This window comes from Taudactylus pleione, unplaced genomic scaffold, assembly GCF_031769625.1.
Source record: "Taudactylus pleione unplaced genomic scaffold, aTauple2 ptg000065l, whole genome shotgun sequence".
Lineage (NCBI taxonomy): Eukaryota > Metazoa > Chordata > Amphibia > Anura > Myobatrachidae > Taudactylus > Taudactylus pleione.
In genome coordinates this window covers 15,658,819-15,685,924 of record NW_028284467.1, presented here as the reverse complement: position 1 = coordinate 15,685,924, position 27,106 = coordinate 15,658,819, and the positions used below count along the sequence as shown (strand labels likewise).

Sequence of the window (27,106 nt, the reverse complement as noted above, 5' to 3'; positions counted from 1 at the left end):
CCCGGCACGCCCACGAAAGGGGGCGTGCTGTCAATCAACATCGACAGCATGCCCCCTTTGATCAGACACAACGAGCGAAGGACTTTCCTTCGCTCGTCGCGTCTGGCGCATGCGCACGGCGGAGCTCCCTCCGTCGTGCGCATAGTCAGTGCAGACCATCGACCCACTTGCGAGCGGACAGCCGCTTGCGAGTGGGTCTGAATCAGGGCCTTTATTCACACAGAGAAAACCTATGATATTAAAGCCTAACAGCAAGCTCAAAACTTGCTACCCACACAGACCATGCTGACAAGATAATATAATGAAAAAAGACTGGAGTCTGAGGGTGGAATGTAATAGAATATGAATTTGCAGCTAAACCCACTCCGGGTTCTAACCAGAGTGGCTTTTCCCATGCTCTGGTCAATCAGAGCAAAGCCCTGGTAGCTTGGGTATGCCGCTGCTTGCAGTTCCAAACCTCCCAACCGTCCCACATTCAGGGGGACAGTCCCGTCTTTCTGGGACTGTCCCACCCGCGGGCCACACTGTCCCGCAGTGGGGGGGAAGTTGGGGAGAGCACATACCCTATGCAGAGCAGCGGGTGTGCAGAAGGTGAACAGAAGCCGTGTGCATGCACACAGCATCTGGTCACCTGTGAAAGGAGAGCCTGGGGTCTGCCCAGCATCTCGGAGAGTGCTGGGCACACCCCCTGTAGTGACATCAACGGAGGTTGCAATGAGGCTCCGCCCCGTTTCTAAGAGGCCACGCCCTTTAAGCGAAGCCCCACCCCCTTGTGCCCCTCTTCTTGAAGAAGAAAAGTTGGGAGGTATGCAGTTCTACAAGCACCAGCATACTCATACACTTTAGGCATAACAAGGGTTGATGGGACCTCATACAAAACCAACCATTGTTTTCTATTTTATTACCCCACACCAATCATCCAGGGGTGTGAGATGAGTCTTAGGGGTATATTTACTAAAGTGAAGATTTTTAGAATTGAAGATGTTGCCCATAGCAACCAATCAGATTCTACTTACCATTTATCTAGCACCTTCTAGAAGATAATAGCTAGAATCTGATTGGTTGCTATGGGCAACATCTGCACTTCTAAATACCAGCACTTTAGTAAATATACCAGCATGGGGCTGGTTTTTCCTAGGAGAGGGTGGGGCACATTGGTTTTGCAGGTACAATTACACTAGGGCATTGAGCCCTGTTCTTAATAGGCTATGGCTAGAGGACATTATGGGGGGGGAACACAATGCTGCACATCCCCAGCTATAGTGTTCATTTTTTATCATCATCAATAAAATGATGAGAGCCGTATCTCGCTGACGAGAGGCATCTACAGTTTTTTTATAATTTTTTTTTGGAAATCTGCCGAGTTTTCAGGAATTTATTGTCTATTACATAAGCTGGAAAATAGCATTTTATTTTTTATTTTTACAAACAACATGCAGTTCTGTCTTCTACCACCAATCCACTAAGGGCTGTAATGAGGAATAAGCAACTGGCGCCACCACCAAGGGTGCAATGCTGAGGATGTGACATTGTCTCTACCATGATTGCACAGTGAAGAGGCACCATGCTGCATGGAAAGCTATTGGGCGCATGTGTGGTACAAGGCTAGCAGCCATCTAATTAGTCCCAGTGCTCCCATGGCACTTGCTGAGTGACATCTTGACATTAAGGGGGAAATTTACTAAGAATGGTGTTGGTCCCTATTCGCAGCTCTTCGCTGGAATGTTTATTGCAGTAAATCACAAATTTACTCAGAAGCGTGTTTGGCTGACTTTTAGCATTTGATGGTGATACTCACCGTGTTCTGGTGTGTGAGAGTATAAAGGGTTCATTTAAAAAAAAATAACATGGGGTCCCCCCTTCCAAGCATAACCAGTCCCGGGTGCTTTGAGCCAGCCCTGGTTCAAAAAATATGGAGAAAATGTGCAGGGGTCCCCCATATTTATTGAACCAGCATCGGGCTCTTAGATTCTTTTTTTTTTTTTTAAATTAACATTTTAAAGCCTTTTTTTGCACAGAGAAGCATGCACAGATCTCACTGATTTCTGTATGTTTCTGCTAAACACGCCACTGATTTGGTTGTTTCATTCATTCATTCAATTCATTTAGTGCTTTGCATTGCGATTTGGGTGTGAGTTTGGTCGTGTTGGCAAATCTTAGTAAATTTTGTGATTTGCATTGATGTCAATGTTATTCATACGATGTTCGGTCTGATGGCAATATGCTGTGAAATGGAGTGTGAAGTCATGTTTGATATGCAAATTCAAGTTGCCCTTTAGTAAATTCTCAATTTGCAAACTCACGGGTTTATCACTGGAAAACACCAAATCACCCCTAAGTGTGCCAAGGACAGAAATGCCCGCCCTAGGCGCAGAAGTACTCTGCTACGGCATTGAGTCCACAACCCCAGATTTTCAATCTATAACATGGAAGAGTGGAAGACATACGTATATTTGCTGAGACCTGACAACTTTGAAAAAATGTTCAGAGTGATCCATGAAAAATACTCAAAGCACAGAGCTAGGGAAAAAGTGTAACCGCATATTACTGAACCACAGACAGAAACTGGAACCCCATCATCACAGCAAGAAATATGTCAACATTTTGAAAAATATCCAGGGTCACTATGCAGCTGAGAGTTTATCTGCGTGGACCTAGGTGCACTACTTTATGCATAATGACATATTTACTGAACTTGGTTATAAACTTATAATGCCATTTTTTGTTAACTTTAAAATAGTCCCCTTTATTAAAACTTTACTTATTCATCTGTAGTGTAAATCAGATCCAATATAGTAAATAGGAAGAAATGTACTGTACAATGTTGTAAAATAAGGAATTCTCAGGTACATTAAAAAAAAAAACGTTCAGTATTAATTGAAATTAGGGACATATGACAACTATGGGGCATATTCAATTAGCTGCGGGGTTGTCCCCGTGACTAATTGCCGTCATAAATCCCCACGCCGTAAAATCGGGACTCATGCGCGTAAAGACATTGATTCCGCGTCAACGGTGGAATCAATGTGTTTTTTCCCCTCTCGCGAGGCCGATTTGATTGTAGTAACGAGGATTTTACCTCGCACCTCAAGGAGGTGTGAGGTAAAGTCCAAATGTGGGGACTCGCGCGCGGGGACTCGGGGACTACGGGGTAAGGAATCCCTGGCAATTGAATAAGACCGGCATGGCAATTAGTCGTGGGGACAACCCCGCGGCTATTTGAGTATGCCCTTATGAGTTCTATAAGAGTTTGCGCTAGGGCCTACTTTGACATATGGCAAGAGACAAACCATGATGGAAATGTAATAGAGTGCAAATTTGGCAGCGAACAAAGTACCTGAGATTCTGGCCTCTATATCACCGGATTTAATACAGCAATTTGGGGCTAAAAGTGGTAACATTCTAAATCATTGGCAAAGTGAGTAAAAAAAAATAGAAAATGGCTCTGACTGGCAGGAGTGCTGAAACTGCATGCATTTTGAGCTATTTGCCCGGGCAGGACATAGTCAAATTAAACATCCTGTATATTTAAGTATCACTAAATAAATAATTAAGAGGCAGGTGGGAGGTCCATACATTAAAGTATCCTAAAAGGTCTATAAACATCCAACAATTTTGTGTTAGTTCATGTCGCTGCTGTACACATTCCATTATCAAATATTGTATAAGCACTTTTATTTTTATTTTATTTATAGGTAGCAGCACTCTTTCCCTGAGTGGAGCACCGCGGCTGTTGTTAATTACAGTTATTGGAGTGCAGGCCTTTGTGGAATATATTTTATTTATACACTATCCCTTTTAAAGTGAAATTGGGAGCTGCTTTTCGAACAAGGGAGCGCTTGGTGTTAATTAGTTAATTAAATAATTAAGAGGCAGTAGTTATAATACATTTATGGGACACAATTATTTAATATACTTATTTTTAGGATAAATCAAAATTAAATAAGAAAAATAACAACTATTTAATTACGTAGACAATATAATATTTGAGAAGCATTAAGAGCTTCATTTATCAACGAGTTTTATCATTCACAATGAGTGATAAAAATTGTTGTGTGTGATAATGGTACTCTAGCCAATCAGCTCCCAATTGTCATCTGTTTGAAAAAGGACAGTAGGGAGCTGATTGGCTGGAGCACCATTTATTATACGCAACAATTTTATCACTCTTTGTGAATGATAAAACTCGTTGATAAATGGGCCCCTAATAAAAGTCCAACATTTTTTATCAATTAAATAACAGGGACGATAATACTTTTATGTTATTGGAACTTTATGTTATTGGAACTTTTATGTTAGTGAAAAACTAACGATCAAAGCACTAACTGTTTTCTGACGATGTTCCGGTGATTTTGCCTTTAATGCATCTGGTGTTTTGTAACTTGCCCACAAAAATCACCGAAAACCATTAATTTCAGCACTTACATTTACATTTCACACTTATATTTCCCCCATATGGCTGTCACAGTGACACAGCTATTTGTACAGTGGTTTTAATCTTTATGTATTTATATAATGTAAATTATAAGTGAAGAATGTATAAAAAATTTATTTACTTATTTTCTATTAGCTGGGATACCTGACGTTGCCCGAGTATAAGACTGAACCCTGAAGTTCACCTGCAGTCTTTATTTGTTTACATTGTCCTCACCTATAACCCCATTATGGTGATCTTGAAAAGGACCCCACTGTTTGCTAACATGCATGCAAACAGTGATGTAACTACCGTGGGTGTAAGGGTTGTGGCTGCTGTGGTGCCCAAGCTGCCTCTGTGGCCCGCTGCTACCCCTGCGCACAGTCAGGCACACAATGTGGGCCGATCTATTCAGGGCCATCAAGGGTGGTATGAGAGGCAGCAGTGCTGATTTGGTGCTGTGCTGCCAGCTGATTATAGCTGGCACACCGGCAGGCAGGCATGGAGAGACAGTGCCACCGGTCATGAGACAATCAGAGCTGGCTTACCGGCAGCCAGACAGCGTCAAATTGGCTGCAGGTCCACAAGCTCAGATTGGCTTGAGTCTAGACCGGCACCAGATTCAAATTGCGCCAGCGCTGTCTGCCCATGTCTGCCACTACCTGCTTGTGCACCAGCTGTAATAAGCTGGCGGCCCGGCATCAAATCCACACCTGCTGGCTGCTGATGGCACACAGGGGGAGGCAAGAGGCTGCTAGAGGGACACGGGGAGGTGAGTTGCTAGGGGGGACGCTTTTTCTTTTTTTTCCTTTTTTTTTTACAGCCAGTACAAAGCCAGTGCTGATGAAAATCATAATCAGCACAGATATTGCACCAACAGGAAAGCAGCCCCAGCAGATATGTCTCCGCCCCTACAGTACATACTACATAAAGAGCGTGACCACATTCTTTACTGTTGTCAAGCTAAGCTAGCCCACCCCATTCCCTCATATGTTCTACCTCTCTACCCATAGAGAGTCTCAACAGGCAGAAACGTTTTAGTTTGCATACTGCATACTTGCCTACTTTCGAAAACGAGTTTCAGGGAAATCCTAGTAGATAGTAGAGTGCACTGCATGCCGTTAAGGGGGCGTGTCATGCTCCACCCAGAGGGTGTGTCTAGCTCCACTAGCTCCACATATGGGCGTATCAATACTTAAATGCTTGTTGCAAGATATTTTATATAGCATTAGTAACAATATATTTTTGAGAAATTTTGCAGGTATTGATACTAACACTGCTGCCTGCAATATTGGATTTCTTGTTTTCAACTATTCAATGTTATATTTCTTTTCTTCTCAGCACAATATACATGATAAATGTGATGCCTATGCAACTACTTTTGAACCTATATTTTGTCTAAATACCTTGGGTTACCACTTATGATGAGAAAAAACTTAAACGATCACCTCTTGGTAAAAAAAATCTGATTTTAAAACATGTTGTTGTATTGTCCTGTTTGTTTGTTTGACTAAAGATTACTAATAAAACATTTTCACCATCAGCCACAGCTCACACACACTAGCAACAGCAGCAAACGCTGAGATGAGAAGACGCTGATCACAGGGGTCAGGCAAGCTGTGTTCCCTCGATCTGTGGGTCCAACAGGGATTTGCAAGTCGACAGCAAAGGCTGATGAGCCCAGACAGCAGTCATAGTGACTACAGCATATCACTGCCCTTGTCCAGAAATGTCTTGGTGGTCCCCTGGTTGACTGCAGTACAGAATCTAAAGAATCCAAGGGATTTGATTTACAGTGCAGGGGAGAGGGAGATTTGAGCTTATAATGGGACTCTCCCGGGGGACCTGGGAGAGTAGGCAACTATGGCATACTAGGGAGTACAAATGCAGTGCTGAAAAGAAAATTTTGCACTTCCTTCTTGTACGTACATCCAACTCTACATGAGCACCACTGTGTTTATATAAGATGCAGCTGGCTTTTACACCAAAAGAGTGAATTTATGTTGAAGGTATATAAGAAACGTAATTCACACAATTCCTAATTTTATATAACACTCCTTGTAATAGAAGCAATAATAATAAAAAAAATCTTCTGTTAACCAAGAAGACATTTTGCCTTAGAGGTGTAAAACCAGGAACAACAGAGGTAATGTCATAGGAAGAAAACACTTTAGTACTAAGCATCTCTATTCTTTCTCTGTAAATGATTTCTAAAACTAATACATTTGCCTTAGAGGTCTAGTATTTACTAATATGTGGAGATAAAGCTGATTGACCTGTCCCTACAGTTTTTCAATCAAATGGTAACACATCGCTTTGCTGGGTCAATCTGACCAAATGTAACCTGGACAGCGATTTCATGCATGTGCAGTAGAACTGAAACCACAGACTTGTGGATATACTTACAGTACTGCAGCAAGTAACCCAGTTGTCACATATCACAGTGCATTTCCCACTGGTGAGCACTTGATGTATAGGACTCAGCCATCTATTGCCCCTTAAAATAAAACTTTTATCTGGACAATGCTAAAAATCCTATTGTTCTGGGAAGTGGCAGAGTAAATTTATTTTGGATATATGAAAAATATATATTCTCATTTTGTTTTAAGCAGTAACTTGCAAGTTGCACAAATGTTAAAACAATGACATAATGTTAACGCTTAATACTGCTATGGTGAAATATGTACACCTCCTTTCTATATGACATGGCAGACGGAGTGTATTAGATGGCTTAGGACATTTGGCACAAAGTAACACATCGCAATACAAGGAGAACTAATTTGCTATTTGGCATTGTAGTTATCCAAGGAAACAGAACCAAAATTTGCTTGAATGATATTAGCATAGTCAGAATGACTTTGTTGGATAGTAACAGTACGAAATGGAACTTTATGACTTTTTCGGTAAAAGATTTGTTCTTTGTCCTTATTCTGCAGTCAAACTTAATAAAATATTTGTTTAAACAGTTACACAGATGTGTTTTTTTTGAATACATATAAATAAATGGGATGCCCTGGCAGTGAGGAGGGCTGAGAGGCAGGCTGCATCCAAGACACCTAACACACACCCAAAATGCTGATCACTATTACGTTCTGCATTAAATAATCATCAGTCTATCTGGACAGATTTCTGGGAACTGTAATTAAATCCAATCCCACCACTCCCATCTCTGTAAGCTTACAACATCTTTCCCACAGTTCATGAAAGGGATTTAAACTTTTGCTGCTAGAACTTATTAACCTTTTCAGTATAAGAAAGGTATCTTCCTGTGTGAGGCAAGGTATCTGGGGGTGTAGTGTATAAGATAAGGTATAACAATCTGTTCTAGATTGAATTGTACATTTTCACACTGATCAAGCTAAGCACAGCAAAGGAGGATGAAAGCTACTGTATTACGTTCAAAAACTTTTACAGAAATCAATCAATTCATATTGTCCATCAAAGTCAGATCAGCTATAATTAGGCACCTTAGACAGTGTATACCATAAATGTCTGCAATTTGCACTCACTTAAGAAATTATGGATGAAGACTTCCTAAATTGGTAAGCATGCTTCTGATATATTCAGTGGTGTCCCCCAAAAACATTCTTTCTTCACGGGTTTGACGGTGGCAGCTAACTTAAAGTCAAACTGAAACAATAAGCAAGAAAGCGTAATATGTTTCTTGGTGATCTGAGCAGCCACTATTTTATATTACTGGCGTAATATGTTTTTTTGTTGCCTAGCGGGAGATGTATCAAACCTCTGAAAAAGATAAAGTTGAGAAGTTGCCCATAGCAACTATTCCAGTAAAGTGGAGAAGTTTTTTTAGAGAAAAATACATTTGTTATTAATTCCGAAGTAATTATAGGCACGGAAAGATTTCTATATCAATATATGCATTAGTCAATATGTATAACTAAACATGTTATATTATATATAAGTCTGAAAAATATGTGTTAATATATACAGCTAATGAAAAAATGACACCTAGACAGGTAAGTGTTGTTAAATCAATCAGCAACCAATCAGATTGTGGCTGTCATTTATCTAGCATAGTTTATAAAATGACAGAAGTTGATTGGTTGCTATGGGCAACTACTCCATTTCATCTCTCTTGAAGGTTAGCTACATCTCCTCCTTAATGAGAGAAGTCCCAGGTTCTTGCCTAGATAGCAAATACAACCAAGTTTGCTTTTATGTTATTGTACAAAGAGATCATATAAGCTTTGCACTTCAATACTAGTTCTGTATGTAAACTTATAGGCAGTTTCCACATACACTTTTTCATATAAACTGATGGATTATAACCTAAATTGCAAGCGAGAGTCTAAAGTATAATCCCTAATTTTGCTAAAATAAATAAATAAAGGTGATTATTTGGGGTAATTGGGATTATATTATTTATCAAAGCATGTAAAAAGCTGATTTAAAAATAAATATTGACATATTTAACTTAGATCTTAAACTTTTAACATTGATTTAAAATCATCAAATTTTTTGTGAATTTCAAACTTCCCCCAATTTGTTTGCTTCTCTGTAATTGCAACCTTAAAAAGACCAAAAATAAATGAGCAATTTACTACTGCATATTTTTGCATGACAACTCTATAATACTGCCCATTGTAAGCCAAAGATAATGGTTCAACCAGAGGATCAAAGGGCAGCCAATCCATAGTATCTCCATCAGAGTTATTCCCCAGTGGGGGTGGGTAGGGGATTTCTGTGCAGGACTTTCTAAGATTTTCTCAGGTTATTGTTGAAAACATAGTAAGACCAACAGTAAAGGGTATTTGGAGATTGCAGAATATTTGATGTATATGTATGTTTATGGTGTTCCCCAGAGTCGGGTAACTAATCCAGTCACCTTTGTGCTCTGCTGAGTGCAGAAGGAGGGAAGACTCTTTTTTGGGGGTCGCACTTATGTTAATTATAGCTAGATTAAAATATAACTTTTAATGTTTAAGAGTAAAAAGGTTTGTAGCAGCTCAATGGATAATTTTATATACAAATATACACACAATCATAAGATCATAAACATTGCATTTAAATCTTCTATTGGTCGATTCTAAACATTATTGTGCAATGTAGATAGGTAACAATTTTTAGAGAAAAATACATTTGTTATTAATTCCGAAGTTATTATAGGCACGGAAAGATTTCTATATCAATATATGCATTAGTCAATATGTATAACTGAACATGTTATATAATATATATAAGTCTGAAAAATATATGTTAATATATACAGCTAATGAAAAAATGACACCTAGACAGGTAAGTGTTGTTAAACCCAAGCTCTAGAGATTTGTAGTGGTGCTACACACAGTATGATACATTTCCATATATCATTCAAAAATGAAGAATAGTATAGATTACAAATCTAGAGGTTTTATATAAACATCATTTGTTTATTCATAGTTTTAGGCAGTGGTATTTGTCAGCAGGAACTAGTAGGAACTCAGTTCCTGATCCACTTATTAACTATGATGCAATGTCCTGGGTCAAAATGTAGTTTCCATAAGATAAGTTTTATTTTAAAGTCCCTTTCGAGTGCCTTCCTTTCTAAATACTATATATATATATATATATATATATATATATATACATATATATATATATATATATATATATATATTTATTATTGTTTTTCGTTAGCTCCACCCACAGTTTTTAAAACTATTTTTCCAGAAAAAAAGCCCTGGGTATAGTAATTATATCCCCTGAAGCTTGCGGAGGTGTAGGAATTAGTAGTGTCTGGTTCCTGACTGCAGGGATTTCTACTTTCCAATCATTTGCCACAGGGACATAGGACGGTGGATGAGAGAATCCCAGTGTTTAAAGACTGGAAGGAAGAAGAAAGGGCGCTTCTGCTGTCTGTGTTGGTTAGCCACACAGTTTCCTTGTGACAAATGCATTGCAGGAAAGGCTGTGTGGACCAGATGAGAGAGTGCCCTTAAAGGAGAAGAAATACCTATAGATTCAGTTCAGAAGGTGCCTTATTGCAGTCCAGATGATCGTATGCTGCTAGTGAATGACATGCATTCCACCTGCAGAGGGCTGGTTCACAGAATCTTCACACCTAACAGAATCATTTTTCTCTAACAAATTGTTTCATATCTACCAGAGGCGAAACTAGGGTATTTGGCGCCCCCGGTAAGATGAAAAATGACATCGCCCCCCAACTGTGTGCACGCACCAAAAAGGGGCATGGTCACTGGAAAATGGGGAGCATGTCAACATGACAAATCACCGTTTCACGTCACTCTGGGAACATACCTTTCCATTACAGTTTGAATCCCAGGTATGACTGTATTTCAGATTATGGAGAATGTGAAGTAGCTTGATATAGTTAGAATTCACAGTCTTCCTTTGTAAAAGATGACTCTTTGGTAAGCTGTCTGCATGAAGTGACAGGCTCGATTCCCAACCATGACTGTATTTTGAAATGTGAATATGACTGAAGGGGAGGAGATGTGATCAAACGCAGAGAGGAGTTTCCGGGACTCACAGAGCAGAAAGCTAGATTGCCAAGGGACATTTCTTCTATAATGACAACTTCCGAATACGCTGCCCTGGCCTGTGGCACCCCCCTCTGCTGGGCCTGCCATGACACCCAGGGCATGTGCCTTGCTCAAACCCACTACTAGTTAGGCCACTACTATCTACAGTGCACAATGATGTTTGGAATCGACCAATAGAATATTTAATGTTTATGAGCTTACGATTATGTGTGTACATTTGTATACAAAATTATTTCTCCATTGAGCTGCTCAATGGAGTTATAATTTTGTAATAAAATAAAACGGCTTTTACTCTTAAATATTAACAGTTATGTTTTAATCTAGCTATAATTAGCACAAGTGAGCCCCCAACAAAAGAGCCTTCCCTGCTTCTGCACTCTGCAGAGCACAAAACTGCCTGGATGTTCCCCAGCATGCAATGCTAGAGTGCATAGGAATGTATACTAATGTAGTGTACAAGAGTGAAAAGGGTGTAATGAGCTGGGAGTTTGATGCCAACTTTCAGGTGACATAATCATTCAGTTCAATGGAGCGTTTCCATAAACTCAGCCTATAAAGCACAACACACACAGACGGACACTATTAGGAAAGAGGTGGGAGCAACTACAACAATTTATTTCAGTTTAGAAAATTGTTATTTGTGACTATGAACAGAAGATGAAATGTCCGCCTGTGTACATGTGCACTTGAAAGTGTAACATACTGTATGAAATTTAGTGGAAAAAATGTGGGAATTTTTTATTTAATAAATGAAAGCAGTGGAACAAATGAAAGCCAGGAAAAGCTTTCTCCTGAGTTTACTCCGTTGCTCACTTGTACTGTTGATAGTGTGCTGGTGCAATGGGCTTATAAAACCACTTAGTAAAAGGGGCAACTTTATACACAATAGTGAACAAGTATGTACTGAGGGCAGGGCTGCCATCAGGGGGGTACTGCCAGGACTGGAGTCCTGGGCCCAGACAGAGAGGGGGGCCCACATGGGGACAACATGCATTCATTTTCTGGAACGCTCCCCGTCGCCCACTCGAAATCCCTGCAGCCTGTCATACCGGCTGCGGCTAACGGCACTATGACCTGAGCAGTACCATCACGAGACATGCGCACTGCAGCTCCAGGCATGTGCAGTCCCAAAAACATTGGTCAATTGCAACCTAAATGGGACTGTGCCCAGGGACTGAATCGGCCCTTGAATAGAAAAGAAGGCAAAACGGGACAAATCAATTTGTGCTATTTGCACTGTACCATTCTTTGCTGTTCAATTGCTATACATACTTTACCTGCTTTCCAGGAGTTCCTGGTAGATATATGCAGGTGGCAGTTATAGTACATGGGGCATGGCTGGCAGTTTATGTCCTCATAGCCCGGCCCGAGTCCCCTGTGACACATGGATGAGAATCACAGAACTGCGCAGACGACGTAGTGGCTACGATGATGAGATTTTCTGGGAACTGTGGGCCTGATTCAGAGCCGAACGCTCTGACCAGAGCGCTCGCTCTGAATCAGGGCCCTCCTCCCTCAACTTGGAGCGGCCTCATGGACGCTAGCATAGCTGTGGGTTACCACCCACAGCTATAGCGAGCGTCCATGATGATGGTCGCGATGGTCAAGACCATCACGACCATCGGGCTTGCGATGAGACCCTGCGTAAGGATCTCGGTGACCGCAAGCCCTGGAGTGATTTTGGCTCTATCAGAGCCAAAATCACTCCCACTGACATCACTAGTGATGTCAGTGGGGCCGGACTCAGACGGTAGGCGTTCCCATGGGAACGCCTCCGTCTGGCAGCCACGCCCCCGGCACGCCCACCAAAGGGGGTGTGCTGTCACTCACCATCGACAGCACGCCCCCTTTGGTGCGAGACCCATAACGACGGCTTGGCCGTCGTTATTCGGGTCTCGCGCATGCGCACGATGGAGTTCCCTCCGTCGTGCGCATGCACAATTCGGCACTATCGACCCGCTTGCGAGCGTCCTGCGCTCGCGAGCGGGTCTGAATGACCCCCTGAGTCATTATGCCCTCATGCCATTGCCATCACTGGGAAGTGTGACTTACGTTCCCGGGAGTCCATGGGGACTTCCTTAAATTCAGGAGTCTCCCAAATGCTCTGAAAGAGGATGCAAAAAATAACATTATAAGATAGGAGAATCATAGTGTGCACATATTTGTTTATTTTTGCAGGTTCTAACCAAATCCATGTTACAAACTGGTCTGTTATGTTGACTGAATCAGCCGGCTCATTACTTACATCATTTGTTCATGCGCCACAAATCAATTTGAAGTTTGATTTGGTGACTGGTTCATTTATCTCTTATGCTAAGCTTCACCCATAAAATTGCAACACTATAATATGATTCATTTTACAGATCACCAAAGTATTCCTAATGATTATCTAAAGTTGGGTAGGAATGCAGAAGGTTGCTTCAAAGTGTTAATAAATATGTAGATGATCAGATCAAGAGCTCTTGAAAAGTGACCAGAAAGTAAATGGTGTAGGCAGGAAACATGACCATAAAGTAATGGTGTAGGCAGGAAAGATGACCAGAAAGTAAATGGTGTAGGAAGGAAAGATGACCAGAAAGTAAATGGTGTAGGCAGGAGAGGTAACCAGAAAGTACATGGTGTATGCAGAAGAAGTGACCAGAAAGTACATGGTGTAGGCTGGAAAGATGACTAGAAAATACATGGTGTAGGCAGAAGAAGTGACCAGAAAGTACATGGTGTAGGCAGGAGAGGTGACCAGAAAGTACATGGTGTAGGCTGGAAAGGTGACCAGAAAGTACATAGTGTAGGCTGGAAAGGTGACCAGAAAGTACATGGTGTAGGCTGGAAAGGTGACCAGAAAGTACATGGTGTAGGCAGGAGAGGTGACCAGAAAATAATGGTGTAGGCAGGCAAGGTGAACAGAAAGTAAATGGTGTAGGCATGAAAAGTGACCAGAAAGTAAATGGTGTAGGCAGGAAAGATGACCAGAAAGTAAATGGTGTAGGCAGGAAAGATGACCAGAAAGTACATGGTGTAGGCAGAAGAAGTGACCAGAAAGTACATGGTGTAGGTTGGAAAGATGACCAGAAAGTACATGGTGTAGGCAGAAGAAGTGACCAGAAAGTACATGGTGTAGGCAGAAGAAGTGACCAGAAAGTACATGGTGTAGGCAGGAGAGGTGACCAGAAAGTACATGGTGCAGGCTGGAAAAGTGACCGGAAAGTACATGGTGTAGGCTGGAAAGGTGACCAGAAAGTACATGGTGTAGGCTGGAAAGGTGACCAGAAAGTACATGGTGTAGGCAGGAGAGGTGACCAGAAAATAATGGTGTAGGCAGGCAAGGTGACCAGAAAGTAAATGGTGTAGGCAGGAAAGATGACTACAAAGTAATGGTGTAGGCAGGCAAGGTGACCAGAAACTAAATGGTGTAGGCATGAAAAGTGACCAGAAAGTACATGGTGTAGGCATGAATAGTGACCAGAAAGTACTTGATGCAGATACCGTAGGTGACCAGAAAGTACATGGTGTAGACAGGAAAGGTGACCAGAAAGTACATGGTGTAGACAGGAAAGGTGACCAGAAAGTACATGGTGTAGATAGGAAAGATGACCAGAAAGTACATGGCGTAGGCAGGAATGGAATTCTCCATCAGTCAGAGATACTTAGGAGAGAGTTATATAGGGAAAGTGCACCACGGTCAGTGCAGGTGTGTGTATTAGAACAGTTGTGATTCCTGGGTCACGCTGAAGCAAGTAGTACATTAGATTTATTACTCTGATGAATTTGTACACTGACTGCATTTTAAAGTTATCAGTCCTCAATGTTTATGGACTTGCAAACTAAAATGTCACATGAGAGAAGGGCATTGGCTGCTTGTACATATCTAGTTGCGCTACCCCCCCCCACACACCTTTTGGCGATTTTTCAGATTTCTCACATTTTCTTGTACTTTGACCCTCATTGTACTGTGAAATAATTAAGAGGCCATTAAGGCTGCCTACTCTAAGAGCAATATTTGCTTACAGTATTTGTTCTTGTTTTAATGATCTAAGTACCCACAATAGAAATGCCTAATCTAACCCCCACCCTCCCTGATTTGGCCATCATCCAGACTAGATTGCAATCGATGCCATTTTGCTACATGGTTTGGTAAAACCAACGGGACATGTAGAAGCAGTCACTCTACTATCTGGGACAAACTTTTTTTTCTGCTCCACTCTTTAATTTCATAGATAAGCTGCTATTATATTAAGGCCAAGAATGTTTGTTCTGCTGGTGACATGAGGGGCAAAGCCAGGGATGAGAAATTAGCCAGATGTCATAGTATACATTTGAAAAATGTACAGTGTATTTTATTAATGAGCCTTTTCTCTATCCGCCTCTATGATCGTTCCCCCTTTTACTTTGTAATTGGTCATTTTTGTGTGAAGGACAATAAACATTTATAAATGAACTTATACATACAACGCAGACATTTACATGAAGATGCTGGATGAAATCCAGGACGAGGTACAGTTGAGATTTAGAGAAAGCTCAGAGACACAGCTTACAGGAACAGATGCTAATTACGGTATCAGAGGTGATGGCGCAGTCCCAGACAAAGGAATAAGTAAACTGGAAAGTTTGGAGACAAAGGAAGATAAACCCCTGGGGACATTAAGAAAAAGTGTTTCAGCAGTTATAGAAGTTAAAATACAGTTTAGCACAATAAATAAAAATTGGTGTCAGGGAACTATGATTTTGTATATTTTATTTCAGTGATTCCAGAGAATTCCCCAACACATTCACTTTACTAAGAGGAGAAAACAAACAAGAATAAAACGTATTCAAGGTTGACTGCATTTGTCTGTAAGCTTATTATACTGATTAGTTGTATATAAATATTCTCTATAGATGGAAATGTTGAGGATGATACAACTGCGAGTTCTAAAAGGAAAAGTAAGTAATGTCATGCCAAACTGACTTTTCTTGGCCTCTAAACAATAAATTACCAGCAAAAACATAAATCCAGAAGATAGATACAATGCCGCAATGTAGGACGGTAAGATCATTTAATGACGGCTTTGGTGCAATGCTTTTACATGTGTGCTAAATGTCCCTACTTATACACATAGCGGCTGATTCTGAGCCGGAAATTCAATTGTTTTATTGTGCCCGTAAGCAGTGGATACCCGACCTGCGGTATTCAATTGTTTATGCTAATGGACGCGGGTGTCCAGTACTTTTTGATTAAACTCCTCAACACTATTGGGCGCGAACTGATGACTTTCTCACATTTCTGCATGGTTCCTGAGGAGGGCACGAGCAGAAATAATGGGTGCCTCTAAAACAATTGAATCTCACCCTGAGTTGGAAGCAAAGCTCAAGAAAAGCAGGTAACTGTGCCCCTGGGCAAAACCAAGCTGCACTGCATGTGGGGCAGGTGTAATGGGAGGTGTCTTAGCGCAAGCACAAAGATATGGTTTATCTAATAGGCATGTTATGGGAGTGTCATGATGCGTCATGGGAAGTGGTTGAGTACACAGACGGTCGGCTGCTTAGCGTTGGCCATCGAGGGGTGCAAACCATTGATGGTTCACCATAGATGGTTTGTGTGCCATCGATGGTTACCACATATGGACCCATGGTAACCATGGATGGATAACCCACCGATGGCCATCCCTACTTTGCAGGTCAGCAGGTCTGGCTGTAAATATGCACAGGAAAAGAGTAGCGTATCAGTAAGTATCTGGCACGTTAGGGCAAACTGACTTATTCATTTACATTTTCTAATATTTGTCATAAAATCTTACTCTTTCCAGCCTCATTGTTATGTGCAATTTTTGTGTGTTTAAATGTTTTTATAACATTAAAATGTGCCTAGTAAAGCGCATTGATTCTCGTATAAAGAGCAGCAGGGGGCATCCCACTTAAATCATAGCCAGGCTGTCACCTATGCGAATGTGTAAACACTGGTGCTTTTACAGAGAGAATATGTCACTGCGGCCCTCCAATATATAGTGAACACCCTCTAGTTTTATATTTTAGTACTTATGTTCTAAGATTTCCATATTTCTGGAATAACTGTATTGGAAAGGGAATTCCTGTATGCTGGAGATGCCTTTTAAATGCATTTGAATATAAACAAAATTAAGTAGGTTTAGGTTACTGAGCCATGGAAAGAAATATCAAAGACATGACCCAGGATTCCTGTTTCATAAAAACACGACCCCTGTCTACCTCTAAGTGGGCAATCGGTGACCTGGATGTTCCCTGACGTTTTGGGACTATCAAATACTGCTCATGAAGCAATTAGAGTGAGGCAAAAGACAAAACACCAAACAAAAGGTTGCCTAAGTCTCTGAAAACACTCATGGCCACTCTTCGGCAGTGCTACGCAATTCCATAATAAGTAAAATAATTTTTTTTTTTTAACACAAGACTTATATAATATATGCTGTCTGTATTTAAAATTGTAAAAATATACAATTTATATTGTTGACATAATGGATATTATATATTTTGCCAAAATATATAACTTTAAACAAATTTTTCACTAAAAAAATAAACATAACACAACACTGATTACTATTCCAAATTATAAAAAAGTTAAGAAACCCCTCAAAGTCCCTCTTATTGCAGAGCCCTTTACTCCACAAAAAAACAATGTATTTTTGTCTTTTACTACTATACAGTATGTGTAAATTGTATTACTCTGGTCTCAGAATACAAATGAAAAATGGTAGGAGCCGCACATGTAATATTTGCTAGGGGCTTGTTGATGTCTTGTTGGTATCTTAGAGCTGGATAGCTGGAAAGTCCATCAGTCCACTCCTGTTTTATTCCCGTTATATAAGATGAAATATAAATGGTCATATCTATAGGTTATCTGGTAGTGTAGCCTGTGTATTGTGTCTTCATACTGTAGTGTAATGATCATAAACCTGTCATACAGAGAGCATGTTCTAGAGATGTATGTCTGTACTGTCAGATCAGAACCATAATGTGTCTAACAATGAATCACCTGTTTAATAACTGATCAGATTAAATGCTCCCGGATTGTAAGGAGAATGCCTCTATTGTATATTGCTATAACTGTACAGAAATACAATTGCTCTTTGAAAATCAAAACAAATGAAGGCAGGTGACCGTATTTTGGCTTTTCAGCCTTAAACCGTGCAACATAACTGAGTTAACATAATCTTCACACTTGATATCCACCTAATTATTAATTAAAACAACATAAATTTGTGCTGCCATCAGAACACTTCATGCATGGGCGTGGAGAGCAAAGGTTAGCAGACATGTTTAAAATGCATTATATTGGGAAACTAACAGGATAAACAACTGCAGGAAGTCCAAGGAAGTAATATATAACAATAAGAACGCTAAGTCTGTGGCTACTTTCCCATCCAGAAGCTCCATAAACTATGAATTTGTCATCTGACAGTATCAGAGCTGTACATTCTGCAGGCTGAACCAGGTTCTAGGTGCTTGTGCCTGCAGCTAATATCAGGCTACAGCTCTGCACATGTGTTGCCAGTTTCCAAAATATGTTTAATCAAATATGAATACTTAAAAATAATAAAATAGTTATACAAACATACAATGGTATTACAGTTAAGAAACATTTGTATAAAAAAATTGGCCACTTATTGTTAGAGAAATACAGATGTTGTCCCAATGGGAAAGAAAATATTTAGGTCATGCTTATTATTGTGTTCAAATAAATAGTTTAATATGTATAATGGTGCATACACACGGTCAGATTTTTCCTTCAGATATGAACGATAACGATTTAAAAATCGTTCAGTCGTTCATATCTGAAGGAAAATCGTTCATATCTGACATGCCTGAACGATGGACGATCAACGATGCGCGTTCCCGATGGTCAGATAACGATTTCTGATATCTGATGTGTTTGCAGTCAGACTTGGACGATTCCATTCATTTTAATGCAGTCAAAAATTGTTCAATCGTTCAAATCGTTTAATCGTTCAATCGTTCATCTGACAAATCTGACAAGTCTGACAAATCTGACCGTGTGTACGCTCCATAATACCAGTTATAAGAACAGCTATACAGCTTTAATTGTATCATATGCAACCACTGATAATAAAGCATTTTGTTTCCATTCACTTATTGTTACAGTTATCGACATTGGGCCTGATTCTAAGCTGCTCACAAAGTGGCTGCCAGTGCGGCCGTCCGCGGAAGGCTGATATACTACTTAACACTAATGCCGGTATCCTTACGGCTTCATGCGTATAGTGGCACTACCGACTGTTTTTTCATCACCAGCTGCAATCGTCGTTATTACTATTGGCATTTACACGACTCCATGTGGGGTGCAAAAGATCTGCCAGTAACAGGTTTCCTTCATCATATGCGCACCTAAGCAAATCACAGATCTCTGGCTATACATGCCTACAACACTCCCACAAAATGGATCTCTTGCGTGCATCCGTAATGTAGCTGCTCAATCGACACCCAGTAATGCTCATTTCATGGACAAGGAGAACTGTACGTGCACCAAGCCTCCGGCAAGGTGCGTATGCAGGGGCGTATCTATAATGGGTGCAGGGTGTGTGGGGAACACGGGCCCCTGGGTCCAGGGGGGCCCCGCACCGCACACTCTGCACCCATAATATTACTTACCTCTCCATAGTCCCACGTCGGCGCGGGGGTCCAGCGCTGTAAAATGACTGGAAAATGGCCGCGGCGGCCTTTTTCCCATCGTTTGCGCATGCACAGTACAGGAAAAATGGCCACCGCGGCCATTTTCCCGGTGACCTGTGCATTCATTATAGACTCTGGGTACACTCTAGTGCCCAGAGTCTATAACTCCGGCGCTGGCCGTGCGCAGCTCAGTGCTCTGCCGAAAGCCGGGCGAAGAGGAGGGGGCCCGTGTCGGAAACTGCACACGGGCCCCTCCTCTCTAGAAATGCCCCTTTGCGTATGCATGGTGTGACGCATATGCAGTTTGAACAAAATTGCTAGTTGCATCTGTTTAAGAAGTTAGAACTAGTGTGAGACTCGGAATCAGGTCCATAATTTAATTTGACTAATTTCACAAAATGTAACCAGACTGGTCAGTCATTGCACAATGTGAGAGCTTGTCATACATGTTCAAAGTTTGATGTAGCATGTCACAATTTGTGGGTCTGTGTGGAGGGGGCGGGCTTTCCTGTCCTGGCTTTCCTTAGCCCCATCCCTCAAATGAATTTGCAATGCCTGGTAATTATCTTCCCATCCTGCCCACTTCGCTAGGGATCCACCCACTCTTTTGGGGGTGCAGGGGTCTATCCGAAAAATCAGGAGTCTCCCGTACCTTCCAGGAGAGTAGGTAACTGGAGTGTGCAGCTTGTACACTATGTAGACAAAAGTGATTGGACACCCCCGCACAAGTGAAATGCATACCATTGCACACGAGTTCCAAATTGGCCGCTAATGTGGCGGTTTCATCAACAACACTTCATAGGGAGCCCCATGCACTTGCAGTTCTATGGAAACAACAAATGTTTTTTGTCAGGACGACAATGCCACCTGTCATGTCTCCAGGGTGACGCTGGAATGGTATACAGAAAATTTGGCAACCCGGATGAACTGGCCAGCTCAGAGTCCAGATCTTTACCTGACTGAGAACCTCTGGAATTGGAGTGTATCTGGAGGTACAATAACAGTAGAAAAATAATCCTCGCTAGATTCAGAAAAATATTTATTAAAATTTTGGTCTATTTTTGTTCATGTGATTATAACAAGAAAACTTGTATTGACCAATTATATTGAAAAAGTCAAAACAGTAAAACTTCTGCTGGACACATGAACAGATCAATAAGAGCATTCTTAGCTTACTGAGCATATAGAAAAAAGCTGACACTGGATTGTCTTGTCATGAAAGTACAAAGTATCTGGCTGTGACTGGGTTAATCAGCAAGAAAGTGGTATGCTAAAGTTCATCTTTATTTTGTCAGGGTAAACACTGTTATGTACCAAAATTCAATTTAACATTTTCTTTTACCCGCTAAGTTATTCAGAATTTTCAAAAATGTGAAATATAAGCGGTATATTTACTAAAGTGCGGGTTTTTAGAAGTGGAGATGTTGCCCATAGCAAGTGCAACCCACACTTGGCTGCTTACCTGCTTACATCTGCTGCTATGTCCTGATGGAGGTCCTTAATAGGACCAAAACGTCGACCTTATGCACTTTATCTCTACATATGAGTGGTAAATAAATTTCCTTATTCTGTCAAATACCTGGTGAGTGGCAATTTTACTTCTATATTGATATGCTAAATGGATTTTTACGGTCTTTAATTGAGAACCCCACCTTTATGGATCCCTATTACAGTGCAGACATTCAGGATTTTTTATTATATATATATATATATATATATATATATATAGTTAAGAGACCATGATTTATGCCTTTGTATTGAGAAGTGCAGCACAGCATTGTCTCTGTGGTATAGAGACCTACATTCCTCAATGGGTACAGGCAAAGGAGGGGTACTTCTAGTGTAAACATGCTGAGACTTGTTCTTCCTCTAATAGCCAAGACTTTATCTGTCTGCACGTCTTTCTGCCTGGCATCTCTCTGTCTCTCAGGAGGTTATGGAAACTGACCCTACTTCACAAATGACTTTTATCCCTTCTCTTTCACTACTGACCCTATGCTCTATAGCTGACATCCCTATGGGACTTCACAGCAAATATAAGATTTAATTTATGGTATATTTAAATACTCTTTGACATACTTTTTTAAATAAATCAGTTTGTTGTAAGTCAATGGCATCATTGCCTTCCACCAGAAATGTCTTGCCAGATTTTATTTATTAATTTCTACCAGAAAATAGTCACCCTAGAAGGTAGCCAATGCACCAATGCAGGTCAGTAAGGGGACTGCAGCAGCTGCTTCCTTCATTTATAACTGTATTAACACAATGGGCCAAATGTAATAGGTAGTCTGTTTTGGTAAATTGCGAGTTTGGTGCTAAACTCGCAATTTTTCACAACTCTTCAATGTTATAGGGTGTCTGTTCACTAAAACTCGCATTTTTCAGAGTTACTAAAACTCTCCATTCTCAAACTCGCCCAATGTAATAGAGTGTCTGTTTCAGACTCGCAAAAAAAAGATTACCAAAAGTCCCCAAATAATAGACCTGCTTCAGGCTAGCGAGTACATCCTGAGCAGGTCAGATTAACACAGAAACATGCACATATCCATGAGATATGTACATGTTTCTGTGTGTACTTATGTAAAATGTTTTTAAATAAAAAAAAATGACATGCACCCCCTCCCCAAAAGCATAACCAGCCCCGGGCTTTATAAAGCCTGTTCTGGTTCTATAAATACAGGGGCCAAAATGCGTAGGGGGCCCCTGTATATTAAGAACCAGCACAGGGCTTTGTTGAGCTGGTCCTGGTTCTGGAAAATCAGGGGACAAAACGAGTAGGGGTCCCCTGAAGATTCCAGAACCAGCACCGAACTCTGTCTAGCGGGAGGATAATGCCACAGCCAGGGAAAACCTTTCACCGGTTTCCCCGGCCAAAGCATTATCCCTGACCGCTAGTCAGTCCAGGCTGGGGATCCCTGGAGAGTTCAGGACCCCCCCAATAAAGGAGTCCCCCTCTCCAGGGCACCCCAGGCCTAGCCTGATAGCCCGGGGCTATCCCCGGCACTCTAGGGCGGTGGGTGCCGGGTTGATAGTGTAAAGTGTAAAAATAAAGTTTGCATATTGTGTTTAGTTGTAGAACCACAAGTACCAGCAAGCCTTCCCTGCATGCTGGTATTTGGAGAACAACAAATACCAGCATTACGGGCCCGCTGGCACTTGTAGTTCCACAATTAAAGAAATATGTAAATAAACAAACATACACCGTGAAAGTAAAATTTTAATAAAACATACATGCACACTCACATACTCACCAGAACAGGCTTTATAAAGCCCGGGGCTGGTTATGCTTTTGGGGAGGGGGTGCACGTTTTTTTTTTTACACACACACAGAAGCCATCACGGATCTCACTGATCTGTAATGGCTTCTCTAAAACCTGCACCTTTTAATGCTACTCGCATTAAAAGGTGTCAGTTTGCATAGTCCTAAACTCGCAAATGCAGTAGCCTCAAGCTGAAAAGTTCGCAGGCTATTGAATTTGCGAGTTTCAGTACAAACTTGCACTTTGAGAAAGTGCGAGAAAGTGCGAGTTTGTACTGTTACTAAAACAGACACCCTATTACATTTGGACCCATGTGTTTGGTTTACAGAGTGTTGTAAATATGTTCCCTGTGAGGTTCAACCTCTGCTCCCCACCAGAAGAAAAAATGTAAAAACATTAGTAGAAGTCAATGCAGATGAATGAACAACCAGATCCCCATAATGAGCAGTTTACGTTCATATTTTATTGATACATTGTTTTGATACAAATTTCACAGTAGACAATAATTTTAGTACATTAGGAGCTCTATTCATCGTGTTAATTATTGGGTTGACCCCTATAATAAACATTTTTACTCGCCGCGAGCGCCAGAGCAATTCATCATTGCTCTGGCACGGACACAGCTGTTCCGAAAATCAGCTGCCTCCCCGAAACTTTTCACTGTTTCTTTCGAAACAGTGACTCATTTCACTGCTCCTTTTGGGGAAGTGTAACTAGTACGCCTGCCCAGTGGCATCCCTCCCTGCGGTGTTACCCGGTGTGGGGAGGCATCATTAGTATAATTTCTGTGCATTGGTTATAAAGCACAATGATCCCTATGGCTACATGCATTGTCTGAAAAATATCAGTGTATTTCAGGGATGGACTAGGGCTGTACATCAGCCCTGGCAGTCCGCCCTATACTATGTGTGGGCGTGGTTTAGCTTCGAGGGAGGCGTGCTGCGAGTCGCGGGGGCCTGGCCTCATGGCACGCCCCCTCACTTCCCGGCCCACTGCCGCCACCCCTTCCCACCCCCTGACTGCATATCAGGTATCTGGCGGCGTTGGGAGGAGTGCAGGGATACCTCTGCCCTCCTCGAACCGGCCCTGACACCATCGGCCCTTCTGGTAAATGCCAGAAGTCCACGCTCATAGGTGTTGCTTTCGCAATCTCCGTGTAATGCTTTTTCAAAAGTAAGCAAGTATGATATATATATATATATATATATATATATAGTTGTACTTTGCTCCCGTCACAGATGTGTCATTATTATTACTGAGATTAAGACTATGGGGATACATTTACTAAAGTGAGAGTTTTTAGAATTGCAGATGTTGCCCATTGCAACCAATCAGTTTCTAGCTATTATCTTCTAGAAGATGCTAGTTAAATGTTAAGTAGAGTCTGATTGGTTGCTATGGGCAATACCTCCACTTCTAAAATCTCTCACTTTAGTAAATATACCCCTAAATCTCAGCCTTTATAGAGGACAGAGGACCACGCCGCCCCTTAAGTGTATCAGGTTACCTATCAAAGGATTGTAGCATCGTTTTATGATTATTGTTGATGATGATGATTATTATAGGTCATTTATATAGCGACACCAATCTATGCAAAGGTGTACGTGAATATGTGTCATTTACAGTATATCAGTCCCTGTCCCATTACAGCTTACAGTTTAAATTTCCTAAAATACAAGAGTACAATTAACCTACCAGTATATATTTTGGATTGTGGTAGGACACAATCCAAAGAACATACAAACCCCCACTCCACAAAGCTGGGCCGTGATCAGTAATTGAAATTATGACCTTAGTGCTGTGAGGGAGTAATACTGACCACTATGCCACCATGCTGCCCATTTATATACAGCATTTTGCAAATGTTTGATCAATGTCCCCTGAAGCAATCAGTTTCTAAAAAATAAAATATCATTGCATCCAGTTCTCCAGCCCTGCCATAATTCAACCTTACAATGCCAGCAATTTTGAAACCAGAAACAAAGTTTAACAGTAGAAAATGACCAAACTGAGAACTTCTGCAGATTACCATACTGAAGAGACCATTATCCGAACTTGGTAAATTCAAAGAGTTAGTGGTCCCCATAGAAATTTACAGGGATGGTGTAACTGAGAGGTAGTTTGATTACAGCAGGAGATATGTGTCATATAGCTTGATTTAACCTATTGTTAAGTTGCACTGATATTGATCTTTGCCTGAATCATGCAAAAACAGTAGTTTCCATATAATTTGAGGTAAATACATACTTGTTAATCAGGCCCCGGAGTGCTTATTACAAGGAGTGTAGGACATACAGGTGTTATAACAACTGCAATACATAGCAAATACAATGCATGGTGTGACCATAAAAGACTACCCTACATCATATTTAAAGGTCTTGTTTAGTGAATTCAACAAAAAAAGCAAATAACAAAGAAAATCATTAGACTATTTAATTTTTACATAAAAATTAATAATCCAAGTAAACTAAATGATGCTGTGACAGTTTAAGTTTGCAATAAAATATAATCTATTGCCTCAATTACCTGATTCTTTCAGCCCTCTATGTGCATATGTTTTACTGATCATTGATTGAAAAATAGCATAAAAAGTAATTGGAGACACGCTGGCTCAACTTTCCCTGCTGTCAATGATATCTATGTGCCACAGAATTATGACTTTTATGGTATGCTCCTGGGCTCCACATAAGCCATTGGGATAAAAGCTGTCTTTGAAGTGATCCGCAACCAAGTGAAACTAAAATCTAAGTGATCTGACAGAGAGTAGCTGCAACACACACACCCATGTGGCTGCTTCAACTCGTCACACTGATCGGCAATGCTACCACTTGCTGTGGCCTCTTAAAGGACACAGTGTGATGAAAGGACACATACGTTGATTGAGTGGTGTCATTAACTAGAAGTAGATCCTAAGTGTGCTTTACTCACTGCAAGAGATAATTCTGTCAACGTGTGATTCTACTCATGTATGGAAGGATGTTTATTTCTTCTTAATGGTCAGTTGATTTTTTTTTTCATTTTTAAATTAAATATCAACTTTTGAGTATTTAACATTTTGGAAACTTTGCAATGTGACAAATATGGTAGACATAATAGGCAGGGTAATCTGCTACTCACTCTTCCAAATTCAATTTGTGATTCAGAGATGCCCGCATTTCCCATCGCTGCTGCAATCCCATACACAGTAGACTTGCCCATCTCTGGCGTCTTACATCCGCCGCTCAGGTACAAGAGAGAAAACATTTGTAAACATTGATCGCACTCGCACATCAAATCTCTGAGCAAGCCTAAGTTGACTCAGAATAAACATCTCACCTAAGACGCTGGGGCCTCTCCAGCTGGGTACGATTTTGCAAATGCTCACTAATGTACGGCCTGAAAATGGTCCCGACACACTTGCATTTTTCTAGCCGCCCCCATAACCTTCACCCAACACTGACTACCTGTCATCACTTTGTGAATAAATCCTCTCTGTGACCGCCGTCGTTAACCAATCACTGCATGTACGCATCCACAGTAGCAAAAAACGTTCCACTGCAACCGACATCGCTCTGAATCAGGCCCAAACTCCAGTAGTGAGCAATAGTGAGCCAATGGTTTTGTTAATCAAGAATGTCACGAAATCATATTAATAATCACGTGATCTGAAAACCCAAGGGCCTTCACTACACATGCCCCATCCTCCCCAACCCCCATTCTTGTTGAGATGAGTGGGTGATTCCAGAGCAGATCACTGGGCCCCCTCTCCAGAGCCATAACTAGACTTTTTGGTGCCCTGTGCCAGAAAGAGCATTGGTGCCCCCCCCACCCATTTTTTAAATAGGGACATAAGATAGTACACCTGAAAAAGGGCCATGACTACATGGGGAAAGGCCAGGGAAGAGATAGGGGTACTCCTGGGGCAGCCAGGAGATGCTGGGGATAACAGAAGAGGAAGCTACAAATGAGAATTATAATAAACAGGAAAATTGAAAGGCCCAAACAGCGCCCCCTGCCCTGCAGTGCACTGTGCCATGGCACAGGTCGCACTACACTAGTCAGGGCCCTGCCCCTCTCAAACTTTGTTAACGGCATATCAGTTGTGTGTTACTCTACTATTTGCAGCAATGGAGGTTACTGTTGAAAATTAGTCTGAGCGTCTTCATTTTAGCAAAATCATTTTCCTAGCTATACTATGTAACAAATCCATAATTAATGTTATCAAACATATCTATTAATTTACAGACAATTATTGTGGCACTCATTACAGGTTACTACAATTTCTTGGGTAACTAATGCTTTGCCAGCAT

General features: G+C 41.1%; 1 protein-coding gene and 1 pseudogene across 1 annotated transcript in view; both read right to left on the bottom strand.

Annotated features, from left to right (window-relative positions):
- Positions 1 to 27,106, bottom strand: part of LOC148534714 (uncharacterized) — a 169,062-nt pseudogene that overhangs the window by 89,251 nt on the left and 52,705 nt on the right.
- The window catches only part of HDAC7 (histone deacetylase 7), a 348,234-nt gene that overhangs the window by 307,522 nt on the left and 13,606 nt on the right, over positions 1 to 27,106 (bottom strand). The gene's annotated exons all lie outside the window — the stretch shown is intronic.